The following is a 17,578-nucleotide window of genomic DNA, read 5'->3' as shown; positions in this document are numbered from 1 at the left end:
GCTTTGGGATACCTTGAGATTGTGAAAGTCACTGTGGTTGAGATTTTAACTCAACTCAAAACCCATCCATTTGCACAGTTAAAATCGGGTCCTATTTCAATGCAAGCCTCTTTTTTTTTTTACAGTGCACCATTTTTGTAACTTATTTAAAAATAATTTTTCTACCTCAGTTACTTCTTGCAAAACTTGCTATGTCAACCATTTTTCCTGGCGGAGGTTAGGCTAGGGGACTGCTCATGTGCCTCCACCAATGCTGTTATACAACTGAATGGCCGAGTGTGATTGCACTTTTAAATTCCTCCTCCCTTCTCATTAGCAAACACTTGGCCTCCAGTTGCTACCTTACAACAATGGTACAGCTGAACCCTGTAGTGAATTGTATTAACTTTCAACTGTCCTGTTTTATTTAGGATTTCTTGATGTTAAGCAGCACTGCTGACAAAAGCAACGACAACATCCAAGATTGCCAAGCCAGAGTGTATGCAGTATTCTTTACCCTTATGGATTTAAAAAAATGCATATCTTGTTCTTAGTCAAGCTAAAACATTGCTAATAATTGTTAAAACAGTGCTGAAAGACTGTGAGAGGCTATTATGATGATATAACTACACAGTAACATGGCCACTTAGCTCATGCAGTAGGCATGATATGGAAAATAGAGTGCTATATGGCTGATAATACATCTGAGTGGGTTGGATGATAACATAAACCACAAGAACAAAGCTGGACCAATTTATGAATTTTTGTAATATTGAAAATAGTAAGACATTTATAGTCCTTATAACAAAAAATCTCCTTAGCTTATAAGTTTTACTAATGGGCCTGTAATTTCCAATTGTGCCACCAATCTTTTACCTGCTGCAGCAAAGCACTACCATTTTGATGGAGAGCTTTGGCATGTGGCTTTCTGTCAGTTGATAGGAAGAGTTTTCAATTTTCTAATATATAAGACTAGACTTGAGTGTTTTACTGGAAAGTAAAATGTGTAGTAATTTCATGTGATCGGAAAAAATGTTCTCCTGAAAACTAAAATTGTTTTATTCTATTATAATACTCCAGCATATATTATATAAAGAATAACAGATTATTTATTTTTACAGATTGAGTTATATACTTGAGTTTCCCACTCTAGTTTTCATCTTGTTTTCAGATTTGCCATGTGGTTTCATGCCACTTGACATGGGGGGAGGGGAAGGACAGAGGGATACAAAAATATGATCGCATGTGAGGGAAGCTACGAAAATTTGAGCAGTGTAGTAATGTTAACTGAGAGAAAATAGTTGTTTCCCCTCCTTTTCCCTTAAAATGTTGACATACTGGAGTTTGATTCCACATGTACCAGTAGCCCCACAGTATAAAGTGGCACTCTTCAAATGTACGCCTATACAGTGAGTTTTTATAGCATATTCTCCCATGGTGGTCATCAGAGCCAAGTCCGATCCTGCCCCCAGCCAGTCTCTACACAATTTCCAACAGTGGTCAATGGATAGTGATCAGGAGCAGGGACGCTGGCTGTTTCCCTCCTCCCGAGCTCAGGACTGATAAAGTAAATCGCATAATCCAAATGCTACCCCAGTTAAAAATTAACTAACTCTGCACTGACTGATTATCAAACCTACGATGCTGTAATTACTGTGCCGCAATCATCGTCGGCTGTCCCTCGATTTGAGGATGATGTCAATTCAGGGTCGTGAATTTCTGCCATGGGTCTTCAGGTGACTGAACAGGCCAATTCTCACAGATCTTTGGGCACATGGGGCAGAACATCCCACGAGGCAGTGGGATCCGGAGTGCAGGATTTGCTTCCTTTTCTTTCCTTCTGTGCTGCTGCTCTGCCTCATCACTAAGGTGTTTGGATTCAAAGCATCATGTAGCTGAATGGACAAGTTGTCGCCATTTTGAGCGATTGGTAGCAAGCTCCTCCCAGTCATCAATGTCAATGCTACCGCACTTCAAAGAGAACGTCAGAGTGTCGTTGAAGCGTTTTCTTTGTCCTCCCCTGGAATGCTGAGCATGTTGAGAAAACATGACCTGGCAGGGGAGACAGTTTTTGGCCATTCGGACACAGTGTCCAGTCCATTGAAGTTGATTTTGCAGGAGTTTTGCCTGAATGCTTGTGAAGCTGGCTTCAAGAAGGACACTAGCATTTGTTCGATGATCCTTCCATTGAATCTGGAGGATGTGGTGGAGGCATTGCTGATGGAATTTATCTAGCGCTCTTATGTGTTGTTGATACACAGTCCAGGTTGCACTGCAGTGTAGGAGTGTGGTGACAAGAACTGCTCCGTACACAGGACTTTTTCTGACTTGCGGAGGCCTCATCAAACACTCGTTGCCGTAGTTTGTAAAAGGCTGAGCTGGCGCAGCTGATCTGGTGTTGGATCTCCTTGTCAATGGCCTTTTGAGACATGTGACTGCCAAGGTATGGGAAGTGCTCAATATATTGCGTCTCACTGGCTGTGCCACAATACCATACCATCCAAGTACACTGAATTATATTTGTGCGATTGATTGATGGATGGACGATAATAACAATTATTTTGCTGTTGGGAAGGAAATTTGAAGGAATTACCAAGACAGTGATATGCATCACTGTTTAGGGGCTGGCTTTATATTCAGTCGCCCTACATGAGCAACAGTTGTCAGTCGAGGATTTCCTCTTTTGCAGGGATGGTCTCTCTATATATGTTAAATAAATAACTTTTTTACTTTGCAAAATTTTACAATATTGTTTAAACTCGAGATTGTGGCAACTTATTATTCTGTGCACCACCACCAATTTTCTCTTATTAAAAAATCAGTATTTTGAATTTGTTGATAGTGATGTGTGGAGTGTTCAGGAGGCACAAGAAGTGAGAGTTGTGTTGTTTCTCTCTCCTGTTGCCTCCTCCCTATCTCAGCTGCTGATACAATAGAGTCTTGTTGCTGTGACTGAGCCATTTGCGCGGGCCGGGTCACAGTGGCTGGCAGGCGGGGAGGGAAGGCAGACGTTGGATGGCAGTGAACGTTTGGCTGTGTTCAGCCTGACATTCTCCTCGGCAAATCCTGATCGCTCGCCCCGCACTCACCAAGCAACACGCTGCAGTTTTTATATCTTCCTGGGACAATATTATTTATCGGCGCCGCGCAAGCCGCTCTCTCTCTCCAGCTGGCACGGATGCAGAGTTTTATATCCAGAAATTTCCACTATAACCGCCTTTAAAGCCGGAGAAGCCCCGGCCTCCAGAGGGAGAGGGGGGGAAGGGAAGGAACAACAACAGGAGGCCGCCGAGCAGCCAGGAGGAGGAGGCCGAGTGTCTGCGGTTCACGGTGAGTGAGCCCGGGGCTCTAGGTACGAACTTTCCCGGCCGAGGCTGCAGGGAGGCGGTGGGAAATGTTTGCGAAGCCGGGACAGGTGGAGGGATGGGGGCCTACGGTGCTAGGCCTGGCGGTGGGGGAAGGGGCGCTCACCCCCCCCCCCCCCCCCCCCAGTAACTGCCGGCCTGGGCCGATGCTGCTGCCTGGGTGACCCCCCCACCCGGGATGGGGCCTTCCCTAATACCAAACCCGGTGTTAAAGCAGGCGGCGGCTGGGTATGGTCTGGGTATGGCCTATGTCTGGGTCTGGCCAGTGGGGTAGAGACCGTGGCAGAGTTCAGCACCCTCTCTCCCTGGCCAATGTTTGTTAGAACCGGGCTCTGGGAACCGGGTGAAGGTGCGGGAGAAGCGCGGCTCCCCGAGGCCCGAACTCGTGCTGTGGGGGAGGGGAAGTACTTGAAGAAAAGCCTGAAACCCACATGCTGCTGCGGTGACTGACACTGGATGTTGTATGCAATTAAAATAAATGTTGAATGATCATGATGTAGTTAGCCTGTTCGTTTCTTGATTTAAAAGTTGTGGTTTTGTTGGGGCCTGTACTGTTTGCATCCGTGTTGACCAGTCTGTTCAAATTCTTGCAATACTGTAGCTAGTAAAGGAATTGCTGATCGTAGTTTATAGTAAACTTATTTCAAAAGCGATTTTTATGGTTCACATAATGGATTACATAAGTGATGGCAGGACACAAGCGTTTCCATAAAACTGAGACAGAACTACACAACTTTAGCACGAACAACATTGGCCCCTCTTGTAGAATCTACAAGCTTGTTTGGTATAAAACTAAATGTATTTTATGTGTTGAGCACAAAATCAGTTTGTAATTGGAACATCTCTTCCTGTTGAACTCTATAAGAGTTCAGATCTTGGGTGCAACACCATGAACTAATTGTGGTGTTGCAAAGTGGGTTTACTTCATATTTACATTTTCATATACTGGCATTGACGAAATAAGGTTATAAATAGAGGATATCATTTCTGACTAGACAGAGTAACACACATTGGTGACCATAAGCGGTGGGTCTTGTGTGTGAAGGGGAAGGGAAAATCATGTTGACTAATTTGCTGGAGTTTTTTGAGGAGGTAACAGAGAAGGTTGATGCAGTTAATGTGGTGTACATGGACTTTCAAAAGGCATTTGATACAGTGCCACACAACAGACTTGTGAGCAAAGTATTGGCTCATGGAATAAAAGGGACGGTCGCAACATGGATACGGAATTGGCTGAGTGACAGGAAACAGAGAGTAGTAGTTAGTGGATGTTTTTCGGGCTGGAGGAAGGTTTGTAGTGGAGCTCCCCAGGGGTCAATGTTGGGACCCTCACTTTTCCTGATATATTTTAATGACATAGACTTTGGTGTACAGGGCACAATTTCAAAGTTTGCAAATGATATGAAACTTGGAAGCATTGTGAACTGTGAGGAGGATGGTGTAGCACTGCAAAATGACATAGACAAGTTGATGAAATGTGCAGATAGGTGGCAGATGAAGTTAAATGCAGAGAAATGTGAAGTGGTTCATTTTGGTAGGACGAACATGGAGAGATAATGTAAAATAAAGGGTACAATTCTAAAGGGGCTGCTGGAGCAGAGGGACCTGGGTGTGTATCATTGAAGATGGCAGGACAGGTTGAGAGCACGGTTAATAAAGCATGTAGTATCTTGGGCTTTTTTAATAGGGGCATAGAGTAGAAGAGCAAGGAGGTTAAGTTGAACTTGTGTAAGACACTAGTTCTGACTCAGCAGGAGTATTGCGTCCAGTTCTGGGCGCCGCACTTTAGGAAAGATGTGAGGGCATTGGAGAGAGTGCATAAAATATTCACAAGAATGGTTCCAGGAATGAAGAACTTCAGTTATCAAGATAGATTGGAGAAGTTGGGACTGTTTTCCTTGGAGAAGAGAAGACCGAGAGGTGATTTGATAGAAGTATTCAAAATCGTGAAGGGAAGAATGTGCCGGTATGGGGAGAAGGTGGGAGAATGGCACTAAATGAATTGCTCTTTTGGAGATCTGGTGCAGACGCGATGGGTCGAATGGCCTCCTGTGCTGTAACAATTCTGTGGAATGGTCGAGGAGTGCCATCTACTTAAATGATATGGTCTTCTACACCAAGCTAGAGAACCTCTAAAGCTCATCAATAACTGAGAAAATTTGTGATAAATCAGTGTGAGATTTAGTTCGGTGAATTTAGTTGATTATTGTTCCAAACTTCTGCAGACACAGTATATAGATTTATTTTGGTATATTGGATTAAGTAGAAAAGAATATTAGTTGATCTGTTTTTTTTTATGTTGTGCTACACTTAGATTCTAAAATGTACTGCATGCACATGTTGCAATTGTTAAATGATACATTTTTCTTTGTACAGTCCGTATTAATTATTTAGCTGTGGACGGAGGGTGTCACAGTGGGTTGTCTCTTTGTGTGTAACAAAACTCCCAGTTTTACACAGCCCGGGGAGATGGTCACATGGTTCTCTCAATCCCCTTTGTTTTAATGAGGTCCAAAGTCTAAAACCCAAACCCCTGTCAGGTGGTATTGTCAGTGTTTACCCCCTGGAGGGATGTCTCCATTCAATATCAGTACATTAAGAGCAAGAGGATAACTAAGGAATAGGTAGGACCTATCAGAGATGTACAGGGAAACTTAAGGTGTGGACGCAGAAGATGTGGGCAGGGTTCTTATTGAGTTTTTTGTCTCTGTCTTCACAAAGGAGAGGGTTGATGCAGTGAAATAAGCATAATGAGGGAGAAAGTGCTTGAGGGTCTGACATCCCTGAAAGTGGATAAATCGCCAGGACCAGATGGATTGCATCCCAGGTTGTTAAAGGAAGCCAAGGAGGAAATAGCGGACGTGCTGAGGGTCATCTTCAAATCCTCACTAGATAGAGGCGAGGTACCAGAGGATTGGAGGTCTGCGAATGTTGTACCATTGTTTAAAAAGGGTGTGAGGGATGTGCCATGCAATTATAAGCCAGTCAGTCTGACCTCGGTGGTGGGTAAATTGTTAGAATCTATTCTGAGGGACAGGATAAACTGTCACTTAGAAAGGCATAGATTAATCAGGGATAGTCTGCACGGATTTGTTAAGGGAAGATCATGCCTTACTAACTTGATTGAGTTTTTTGCGCAAGTGACAAGGAGGATTGATGAGGGTAGTGCAGTGGATGTGGTTTACATGGATTTTAGTAAGGCATTTGACAAGATCCTGCATGGCAGACTGGTCATTAGAATGAAAGCCCATGGGATACAGGGGAAGGTGGTAGGTTGGATTCAGAATTGGCTTAGTGACAGGAAACAAAGGGTAGCAGTCGACGGATGTTTTTGTGAATGGAAAGCGATTTCCAGTGGTGTTCCACAGGGCTCAGTGTTGGATCCCTTGCTGTTTGTGGTATATATTAATGATTTGGACTGAAATGTGGGTGGCATGATTGGGAAATTTGCTGATGACACAAAAATTAGCTGTGTAGTTAATAGTGAAGAGGAAAGCCATGGACTCTAAAATGATATCAATGTTTTGGTTGAGTGGGCAGAAAAGTGGCAAATGGAATTCAATCCTCAGAGAAATGTTTGGGGACAGCAAATAAAGTGAGGGAATATTCAATAAAAGGGAAGATATTGAGAGGGGTAGACGAAGTGAGAGACCTTGGAGTGGATGTCCACAGGTCCCTGAAGGTGGCAGGACAGGTGGATAGAGTGGTGAAGAAGGCATATGGATTGCTTTCCTTTATTGGTAGAGGTATAGAGTACAAAAGCAGGGATGTGATGCTGGAACTGTATAGAGCGTTGGTTAGGCCACAGCTGGAGTATTGCGTGCAGTTCTGGTCACCGCATTACAGAAAGGACATAATTGCTCTGGAGAGAGTACAGAGGAGATTTACAAGAGTGTTGCCAGGGCTTGAAGGTTGCAGCTATGAGGAAAGATTGGATATGCTAGGGTTGTTTTCCCTGGAACTGAGGAGGCTGACTTGATTGAGGTGTACAAAATTATGAGAGGCCTAGATAGAGTGGACAGGAAGGACCTGTTTCCCCTGGTGAGGAGATCAGTTACCAAGGGGCACAGATTTAAGGTGATTGGTAGAAGGATTTGAGGGGAAATTTTTTTCACCCAGAGGTGGTGGGTGTCTGGAATTCACTGCCAGGAATGGTGGTGGAGGCAGAGACCCTCAATTCATTTAAAAGGTACCTGGATATGTACCTGATGTGCTGTAACCTGCGGGGCTATGGACCAGGTGCTGGAAGGTGGGATTACTTTGGGCGGATAGTTTATTCGGCCGCGCAGACACGATGGGCTGAATAGTCTCCTTCTGTGCTGTACTTTTTCTATGGTTCTGTGGTTCTATGAATGCCTCAAGATGGCTTTGAATGTCCACTAAGGAGGGTGATCTGGATAATCTACTCAGTTAGCCAAAATATTGTTCTGCTTGGGCTGCTTGTTAGACTTTTGTCTCCGATTCGATCTCCAGGTATTTCAGTGCAAATTGCGAGTGGCCATCTTGGTTGGCAGTTTTTTTAAAAGGTTAGCTGCAGGATGTTTTCACCTTCTGGGTGAAAACATTTTTCCTTAAATCCCCTCTAAATCTCCTGCCCCTTATCTTAAATCTATGCCCACTGGTTATTGACCCCGCTGCTAAGGGAAAATGTTTCTTCTTATCTATCCTATCTATGCCCCTCATAATTTTGTATACCTCAATCAGGTCCCCCCTCAGGCTTCTCTGCTCTAAGGAAAACAACCCTAGCCTATCCAGTCTTTCTTCATAGCTGAAATGCTCCAGCCTAGGCAACATCCTGGTGAATCTCCTCTGCACCCTCCCCAGTGTAAACACATCCTCCTTATAGTGTGGTGACCAGAACTGTACACAGTACTCCAGCTGTGGCCTAACTAGCATTTTATACAGCTCCATCATAACCTCCCTGCTCTTATATTCCATGCCTCGGCTAATAAAGGCAAGTATCCCATATGCCTTCCTAACCATCTTATCTACCTGTGCTGCTGCCTTCAGTGATCTTTGGACAAGTACATCAAGGTCCCTCTGACCCTCTGTACTTCCTAAGGTCCTACTATCCATTGTATATTCCTTTGCCTTGTTAGTCCTCTCAAAATGCATCACCTCACACTTCTCATTTGCCACTGCTCCGCCCATCTTACCAACCCACATATATTGTCCTGTAATCGAAGGCTTTCCTCCTCACTATTTACGACATCACCAATTTTGGTGTCATCTGCAAACTTACTGATCATACCTCCTATATTCATGTCTAAATCATCAAAGTAGACTACAAACAGCAAAGGCCCCAGCACCGATCCCTGTGGTACACCACTGGTCACAGGCTTCCACTCACAAAAACAACCTTCGACCATCACCCTCTGCCTCCTGCACTAAGCCAATTTTGGATCCAATTTGCCAAATTGCCCTGGATCCCATGGGCTCTTACCTTCTTAACCAATCTCCCATGCGGGACCTTATCAAAAGCCTTACTGAAGTCCATGTAGACTACATTAGCTGCTTTACCCTCATCTACACATCTAGTCACCTCCTCGAAAAATTCGATCAAGTTTGTTCGTTATGATCTCCCCCTGACAAAGCCATGCTGACTATCCCTGATGAATCCCTGCCTCTCCAGGTGATGATTAATCCTGTCCCTCAGAATTTTTTCCAATAGTTTCCCTACCGCTGGTACCTCTCCTGTGGACAGAGAGGATTTGAAAATTTGTGCTATCTCCTCCCTTGCCTCACATAACAGCCTGGGATACATCTCATCGGGGCCTGGGGATTTATCCACTTTTAAGCCTGCTAAAACAGCTAATACTTCCTCCCTTTCAATGCTAATTTTTTTCAAGTATATCACACCTTCTCCATAGTGAACACAGATGAAAAGTAATCATTTAAAACCTCACCTATGTCCTCTGGCTCCATACACAGATTGCTCCTTTGGTCCCTAATGGGCCCGACTCTTTCCCTGGTTATCCTCTTTCCCTTGATATACTTATAAAATGCCGTGGGACTCTCCTTTATTTTGTCTGCCAGTGTTTTTTCATGTCCCCTCTTCGCTCTCCTAATTACTTTTTTAAGTACCCCCCTACACTCCCTATTCTCTAGTGCCTCCGCTGTTTTCAGCGCTCTGAATCTGCCGTAAGCCTCCTTTTTTTTCCTTATCCAATCCTCTATATCCCTTGACAGCCAGGGTTCCCTGGACTTGTTGGTCCTACCCTTCAGCTTTACGGGAACACATTGGCCCTAACTCTCACTATTTCCTTTTTGAATTGACTCCCACTGGTCTGATGTAGACTTTCCTACAAGTAGCTGCTCCCATTCCACTTTGTCCAGATCCTGTTTTATCATATTGAAATCGACCTTCCCCCAATTCAGTACTTTTATTTCCTGTCCCTCTTTGTCGTTTTCCATAACTACCTTAAATCTTACGGAGTTATGGTCACTATCCCCGAAATGCTCCCCCACTGACACTTCTACCACTTGTCCAGCTTCATTCCCTAGGATTAAGTCCAGTACCGTGCCTTCTCTTTAGGACTTTCTATGTGCTGGCTCAGAAAGCTCTCCTGTATGCACTTTAAGAATACCCTTTTTCTTTGTCTAGTAGCTCTTTCCGAAAAGCTTCTATCAGGATAGATGCTATGACCAATTCCATGATCCTTTGGATAGCTCCACTTCTGGAAAAATTCACAGACCTTTCCTTTTTTGCGGCATCTGCTTATGAATTGATCGACAGTCTCCCTCAGTTGCTGCCTGTACACCATTAGTTCAAGGCGATGAATTCGAAAATTAATCTTGACCTTCAGCTGGTCGTTCAGTGTAGTTCAGAGTCTTGCTGGCTCTGTCTCTGATCTGCTTCAGATAAGCCCAAGTTGTTGATACAATGCAGCCCCTTGTTGCCAATTGCAGTTTTTATTTTGATCGCTTGCTTGTCCAGCTCAGTGACAGAAATATAATTCCATGCATTGCTTGGAAAACTGGAATTCATGGAAAAGGTTTTGGGCTTTCCAGTTCATTATGCTATATGGTAGTCATAGTGCCAAATCCCTGGTCTGCAAGAATCCTTGGCTGGAGCTTTCCTCTGAAGGGAAACAAAATTGCAAGTCTCCTGTGTGCATAGCGTTGGACATCAGCCACGCCCTGTGTTCAGTATCTGTATCTTGGGCTTTCCGCCTACAACCGGGAGACTCCGCCCGCGAAGCGGTTATGTTTGTGCTGCTCCGTTGCCCCGACGTGAATCGACTTTGCTCACCTTTTCCGAGCCTGATTCTGCCCAGTTCTTGCTGAGAACTGTCGAAATAACAACCCTGTTTCATGTACTCGCTCACTCTTGAACACCGAATTCAGCAGATGGTTGTCGAACTTGCCAGGGTTCCGGTGCTGCTGCTACCTCAGATGGACTTCAACGGGAGAAATCGCTCTTCCTGATTGCCACTGCTGAGCCATTCTGCTGTTCTGCTACCTTCACGTTGTGGTATTCAACCGTGGCTTGACGCTACCTGATATGAATGGTGTGTCCAGAACTCGAAAAGCTTCAGAAACCACAGCTTGCCACCCAGTTGTGTTTGGTGTGCTAAAAACTCGCAAATCTTCAGAGACCACACACTGTCACCATATTGTGTTATTGCCTTCTTCAGCAGTAAGGCAGCAAACAATCTTGAGTTGAAAGGTGATCAAGGAGTGGGTTCTTTGTTAAGTAATAGGTTGTCAAGAGAGCTCTATAATACACATGTGACTAGATGACTAACACAACTCCAACTGAGCTATCATGAGTTGGTTGATGTCAGTTCCTGCGATGATGTGTCAAGTACTCAGACTGTTTAAGTGGTATCACAAGTGTCCCGCATGGATCCATCTTTTGCGCCCTCCTATTTCTTATCTACATGCTGCCCCTCTGACATCATCCGAAAACACAACGTCAGGCTCCGCTTGTATGCTGACGACATTCAGTACTACCTCACTGCCACCTCTCTCAAGCCCTCCACCGTCTGTCTGTGAATTGTCAGACTGCTTGTCCAACATCCATTACTGGATGAGTAGGAATTTCCTCCAATGAAAAATTGGCATACCTACGCCATTGTCTTCAGTCCTAGCCACCAACTTGGTCCCTCTCCCTCGCAACTCTCTGAGGCTGAATCAAACTGTTTGCAATCTTGTTGTCATATTGCACCCAAGGTGAGCTTTCAACCACATATTTGTGTGATCACTAAGACTGCCTGTTTCCATAACATTGCCTGACTCTGCCCCTACCTCAGATTATCTGTTCCTGAAACCCTCATCCATGCCTTTTGTTACCCACTCCTGGATGGCCCCCCTATCTTTCATCCTGCATAAACTTGAGCTCATTCAAAACTCTGCTGCCATCCAAACTCGCACCAAGTCCTGTTTGCTATCCCCCACATGCTCAATGACCTACATTGGCTCCTGGCTAAGTAATGTCATGTTTGTTCTCAATTCCCTCCATGTCCTCGCCACTCACTATCTCTGTAATCTCTTCCAGCTCTACAATCCACTGAGATCTCTATGCATTTCCAATTCTCAACCATTGGTGGCCATGCTTTCAGCTTCTGAGGCCCTAAGCTCTGAATATCCTCCCTAAACCTCTCTGCCTCTTACCTTGCTTTTCTCTTTTAACTCCTTAAAAACCCTCTTTGACAAACTTTTGGACATCTCCCCTAATATCTCCTTATGTGGCTTGGTGTCAAATTTTGACTGATAACTTTTCTGTGAAGCACCTTGGGGCATTCTACTAAGTTAAAGAAATTGCATAAATGCAAGTTGTTAAATTTTCATCCTTGTTTTCTTATCCCTCCCTGGTCTCCTCCTCCCTATCTCTAACCTCCTCCAGCCCTGCAACCCTCCAATACTTCTGCACTCTTACATTCTGTACTTTTGTACATCCCTAATTTCCATTGTTATGCCATTGGCAACTGTGCCTTCAGATGCCTTTCTACCTTTCTCTTTAAGATGCTTGTTAAAAATCTGCCTCTTTGACCTAGCTTTAGGTCACCTGCCCTAATATTTCCTGTGGTTCAGTGTCAAATTTTGGCTGACAGTGCTCCTGTGCGAGCCTTGGGATGTTTTACTACGATAAATACACTATATAAATACAAGTTATCCACTGCTTGCTATTGCAGAGCTTACAAGCATGACTGGAGCCTTTTCATATTCACATCTGGTTAACAAGAGCTACAATGCTGAAATAGTGCAATGCCGCATAGACGGGATATCAAAGGCATAGTACAATAATATAAGAGGTTCACTTTCTTACACTATCACAACAAATGTGTGGAAAAGCATTTGCCGTTTAGTAAGTGATGCACAGGTTGCTAATGGAACTTGGGAAATACCATGTGATGTTGGATTTGAAGACACCCAGGACCATTGTTTGACTAAGGGTATGGTCGTTTCTACATTAAGTGCTGTTCTGATTCAGCAAGCCCCAGAGTCTCGCATCTCCGACACCTCATGATCTTTTGTATTGCGGAATCGACCATGACTGCCATCCTCAAAACCAGTATTCAAGAATGCTGCATATACCATCCATTAAAATTTCACAATCATAGTGTTTTAAGAGCCAGGATATCATTGTTTACTGAGGCAAAGCATGCAACTGGGCTGACTTTGCCATCCACATGCGCTTCTTCTGAGTCCCATGGCTAATGTGCTGGACAATCTTACACCTCTCTTCATACACTTCCAGTGATAATCACGTGGATTACTGTTTCCGTGGAGACAGAAACTCTTGGCAGAACTGCCATCCTCTGTATTCAGAGGCCATCATCTAATGAAAAGCCATTGACATGAAACATTAACTTTGTTTCTGTCCCCACAGATGCTGCCAGACCTGCTGAGTATTTCCAGCATTTTCTGTATTTGATTTCAGATTTCCGACTTCTTAAAATTTCATAACTGGCCTTAGCTTTTCCATCTTTCGTTTTCTCACACTTACCCAGCCCTGCCATTCCCTATCTTTATACACATTGTTTTTTTTTTAACCGTCTTACCGCTGCTACTCCATTGCTTGTCTGAGATGACAAATCAATCCATTCATGCTTTCTCTATAGATTTGATTATAAATTTTTTTAAATTATACTTTTGGTTAAGAGAGGCATAAAACATGTTGTGGACTACCTGCTACACTTATATAGTGCCTCATCATGACTTGGCGTGTGTTGACTGTAGCTAAATGCAGTATCTATTCTGCGCCATTAGTTAACACAAATAGTAGTGATATTAAAACCAGTTGATCTGTTTTTTGGTGATATGCATTGAGAATGGAATGTTCGCATTCTTTGAATAGGATCTTTAATATCCACTGGAAGCAGCAGAATAGGAAGGTAACCTGTCTTTAACATCTCATCCAAAGGATTCAACCATGCAGTATTCTTTTTTCATTGAAATATCAGTCTGTATTGTGCCCCTGTTTTGGCCCTGTCCATTTGATGCCTGTTTGAAGTCTGTACCGATACAGAAAATACTGTTTCAATTTGAAAGTCTTGTTGTATTATAAGTTGCGAACATGCAAATCTGCAGTCTGTTTTTATGCACTTTTGTTTCTTTCAGCCTACTGTGTAATCTGCATCATATATCAACCCCCTGTTTGAGATTGATATTAACAAAGTGGTTGGGTAATGTCTTTCTTCAACATGAAAAGGAAATGTGAAGAAATCGATTGGTTAGGTGTCAATAGAGGTGTTTATGGACACACTTTACTACCTTTTCGTCTCCCTGTTCAACTCTTGTGTGCATTTGATTTTTTTTTTAGGCTAAATGCAGTGTCTGCCACTATGAGAAAATCCAAAGCAGCTGAGATAAGGAAAAATCTTGTTCAATAAGGGTATTGAATGACGATTAAAGGAACTACAGAAGAGTAAAAGCAAAATCTGATGAAAGGTCATTGACCTGAAACGTTAACTCTCTGCCAGACCTGCTGAGTATTTCCAGCACTTTCTGTTTTCACTACAGAAGACATTGCATACTGATCTGGTGATACTGTAGATCTGCCCTTTTTATACTGCCAGATGGATTCCATCACTGACAGCAGTGCATAAACTGCATATTTGTAGTTTGAAAGTTGTTACTATGACTTTGATTCTTGGCAGCCAGACCTTCCCCATTGGCTGGGAATGATTTTTATGTGCCAGGTGTGAAAACCAAGAAAAAAAATGGTGGCATGCACTGCTATTTACAGTTTCCAGTCAGTGGTACTGTTGTTTTTGGAGAGCAGCTAAACAGTCTTTTGAGATTATTCTTTGCTCCTCATGGCAGCTTTGCCATCTCATTTACATTGCAGCGCTGCATCCGAAGGAGCTGCCATCTGTGGTATTGTTGTAATATAAATGAGACATTTATGCTAGGGATAACTATTCAAAAGAATCCCCTGCTGGCTTCTGCAAACTGTTTAATTCTTTGAGTGGTTTGAAGAATGAGGCAAAGCAGGGAAGGACATTGTCTTAACTGATTTTCCTGATCTTGCGTTCCAGTGGTTTATTTCCTTCTCTGTCAATATTAAATTAACTATAAATCTGCACAGCCTTGTGTGGAGGTTTTATTATCACTTTAAATTTAGGCAAAGATTGGTAAAGTTATAATGATGGGAGGAGAGGCAACAGTGCAGGTAAGTGGGAAACTGCTGTGTGAGGGATGGGTTAAGCCAGATATTGTTGGCGTGTTATTTGAAGAAATAAGCAATAGAACCTCCATGGGCTTGTTTTCGTGTGATCTGAATTGCCCCCAGATTGAGGCCACCTTCTCATACATTTCCTAGACTTTGATGCAATTCTGAAATTAATTTATTGTATTATAGCAATAGCTGCAAGTCACATTTTCGGGAGATTCAGCTCCCAATTGCTACAGTAGATGGGAGGTGTAGCACTGTAATGTTTTGAGTACCAGATGCAGTCTACTGACAAATAAAGTTTATTGTACTTTTTCCAGAAAAGTCACCTGATTCTCTTGGGGGGAGGAGGGAAGAAAGGGGAGGTATGGTGGAGGGTGGGCTGAATGTCTTCACTCTGGCCGACCCTTTATTAAGGCCTTAAGCTTAATTTAAAAGGCTACAGAGTGTTACAGAATCGTGATGCAGCACAGAAGGACCACATTCGGCCCATGATGCCTCTGCCGGCTCCTTGGTAGAGCTATCCAATTAATCCCACGCCCCTGCTCTTTTCCCCATAGCCCAAGTAAATATTTTATCCTGAAAGTATTTATCCAATTCTCTTTCTCTCTATTGACTCTTCTTCCACCATCCTTTCAGACAGTGCATTCCAGATCACAACAACCCACTTTTTTTTTAATATAAAAAGTGTTCCCTCATATTGACTCTGGTTCTCTTGCGCCTTAAATCTGTGGACCTTGATTACCAACCCTTTTGACACTGGAGACAGTTTCTTATTCACTCTCAAAACCATTCATGATTTTAAATACCTCTTTCAAATCTCTTAATTTTCTCTACTGCTGGGGGAACAACCCCAGCTTCTCTAGTCTTTCCACAAAACTGAAGTTTCTCATCCCTAGTACCATACTCGTGAATCACTTCTGCACCCTGTCCAAAGTCTTCACATCGTTCCTAAAGTGTGGTGCCCAGAATCAGTGTCGCATAAAGGTTTAGCATAACCACCTTGCTTTTGTACTGTGTTCCTGTAATAATGAAGCCAAGGATTCCATATGCTTTTTTTTTTATTGATGGCCTTCCCAAGTTGTTCTGCCATCTTCAAACACTTGTGTACATAAATAAAAGCAAAATACTGCAGATGCTGGAAATTTGAAATAAAAACAAGAAATGCTAGAAATACCCAGCAGATCTGGCAGTAGTTGTGGAGAGAGAAGCAGAGTTAATGTTTCAGGTCAGTGACCCTTCATCAGAACATCATTACTGTCTGCTTTCTATCCCTTAACCAATTTTGTATTCAATCCCATGGGCTTTAATTTTGCTCACAAGTCGATTTTATGTGGCATGTTGTCAAAAGTCTTCTGAAAGTCCATCAACAGCACCAACCTCATCAACCCTCTCAGTTACTTCATCAAAGAACTGAATCAAGTTATGTCAAATGTGATTTGTCTTTAGTAAATCCATGCTGGTTTTCATTTATTAGCCCCAACTTTTCAAAATGTCTCTCGCATGACGTTGAGCTCTTCTTCTGTCGCCTCCGCCTCCGGGCTCACTTCTTTGACCAGGAGTCCTCCCCCCCACCAGCAGACCCATTCACCCGCCTCCAGCATTCTCCCTCTACCTGGATCCCTCCCCCTGGCCTCTTACCCACTCTTGATCTCTTAATTGAAACCTGTCGGTGAGACATTGGTCATCTCAATTTCTCTGCCCCCCTCACTCACTCTAACCTGTCCCCCTCTGAACTTGAGGCACTCCGTTCTCTCAGGTCTAACCCCGACATGGTCATCAAACCTGCAGACAAGGGTGGTGCTGTTGTTGTATGGCGTACCGACCTCTACCTTGCAGAAGCTTAACGCCAACTCACAGACACTTCTTCCTACCTCCCTCTGGACCATGACCCCACCACCGAACATCAAGCCACCATCCAAAGGGCTGTCACTGACCTCATCTCCTCTGGAGATCTTCCCTCTACAGCTTCCAACCTCATAGTCCCGCAACCCTGGACAGCCCGCTTCTACCTATTTCCCAAAATCCACAAACGGGACTATCCCGGCAGACCCATTGTGTCAGCCTGCTCCTGCCCCACTGAACTTATTTCTTTCTATCTTGACTCTATCTTTTTTCCGCCGGTCCAGTCTCTTCCCACCTACATCCGTGACTCTTCTGACGCCCTACGTCATTTTGACAATTTCCAGTTTCCTGTTCCCAACCGCCGCCTCTTCACTATGGACGTCCAATCGCTCTACACCTCCATCCCCCACCAGGATGGTTTGAGGGCTCTCCTCTTCTTCCTGGAACAGAGGCCCAACCAGTCCCTATCCACCACCACCCTCCTCCGCCTGGCTGAACTTGTTCTCACATTGAACAACTTCTCCTTCAACTCCACGCACTTCCTTCAAGTAAAAGGTGTCGCTATGGGTACCCGCATGGGTCCTAGTTATGCCTGTCTTTTTGTGGGATATGTCGAGCATTCTTTGTTCCAGTCCTACTCAGGCCCCCTCCCCCAACTCTTTTTCCGGTACTTTGATGACTGTATCGGTGCCGTTTCCTGCTCCCGCCCCGAACTGGAAAACTTTATCAACTTTGCTTCCAATTTCCACCCTTCTCTCACCTTTACATG

General features: G+C 43.8%; 1 protein-coding gene across 8 annotated transcripts in view; it reads left to right on the top strand.

Moving 5' to 3' along the window:
* Positions 1-2,902: 2,902 nt before the first annotated feature.
* Positions 2,903-17,578, top strand: part of tbl1xr1a (TBL1X/Y related 1a) — a 217,871-nt gene continuing 203,195 nt past the window's right edge. For 7 of the 8 annotated variants that reach the window (XM_068042246.1, XM_068042241.1, XM_068042239.1 and 4 more), the window contains exon 1: positions 2,903-3,309. The gene's annotated coding sequence lies outside the window, so the exon portion shown is untranslated. Of the gene's footprint in view, positions 3,332-17,578 lie in introns of all 8 variants that reach the window. The other variant, XM_068042240.1, reaches the window with a different exon arrangement.

Source organism: Heterodontus francisci, chromosome 11, assembly GCF_036365525.1.
Source record: "Heterodontus francisci isolate sHetFra1 chromosome 11, sHetFra1.hap1, whole genome shotgun sequence".
Classification (NCBI taxonomy): Eukaryota; Metazoa; Chordata; class Chondrichthyes; order Heterodontiformes; family Heterodontidae; genus Heterodontus; species Heterodontus francisci.
The sequence above is the reverse complement of the archived record's forward strand: the minus strand, read 5'-3'. Positions and strand labels throughout refer to the sequence as shown.